At 51.0% G+C, this 416-nt stretch overlaps 1 non-coding gene across 1 annotated transcript; it reads right to left on the bottom strand.

Moving 5' to 3' along the window:
* Nucleotides 1-280: 280 nt before the first annotated feature.
* On the bottom strand, nucleotides 281-416 carry LOC116076617. Its single transcript, XR_004113025.1, has one exon. It is a non-coding gene; the product is annotated as a small nucleolar RNA SNORA17 (small nucleolar RNA).

Below are 416 nucleotides of genomic sequence, written 5' to 3'. Positions count from 1 at the left end.
ATCTTGGGGATGATCTACACCCCTAAGCCTGTACAATGCCAGACTGGGGGTCATCTCAGGCTAGCTCCCTGTTCAGGACCCATAGCTCCAGTTGGGTGGTCATCTTAGGTGTTCTCCTTATGGGATTCACACAAGTGGCCCCATGCAAGGATCACCAGTCTCAGTTTCACTTCCACCTGAGCCCGAGACTCTAGGTAGGTTCTTCGAGTCTCCACCTCGCTCAATGTCCATGCACCCTGGCAGTGGATTGATGTCATTTCATGCTCACTTATTTTCAGGGAATGTTAGGCTATGATCATTCAGATGTTCCCATGTCGGAGCACTGAGCATAGGCAGTTGCTTCTTTCCTCCCTGCTACCTACAGATTGAAGTTCTTGAGACACAGCAGCCACACCCACCATGCCTCTAGAGGTAGG

Source organism: Mastomys coucha, unplaced genomic scaffold (assembly GCF_008632895.1).
Source record: "Mastomys coucha isolate ucsf_1 unplaced genomic scaffold, UCSF_Mcou_1 pScaffold4, whole genome shotgun sequence".
Taxonomy (NCBI): domain Eukaryota; kingdom Metazoa; phylum Chordata; class Mammalia; order Rodentia; family Muridae; genus Mastomys; species Mastomys coucha.
The sequence above is the reverse complement of the archived record's forward strand: the minus strand, read 5'-3'. Positions and strand labels throughout refer to the sequence as shown.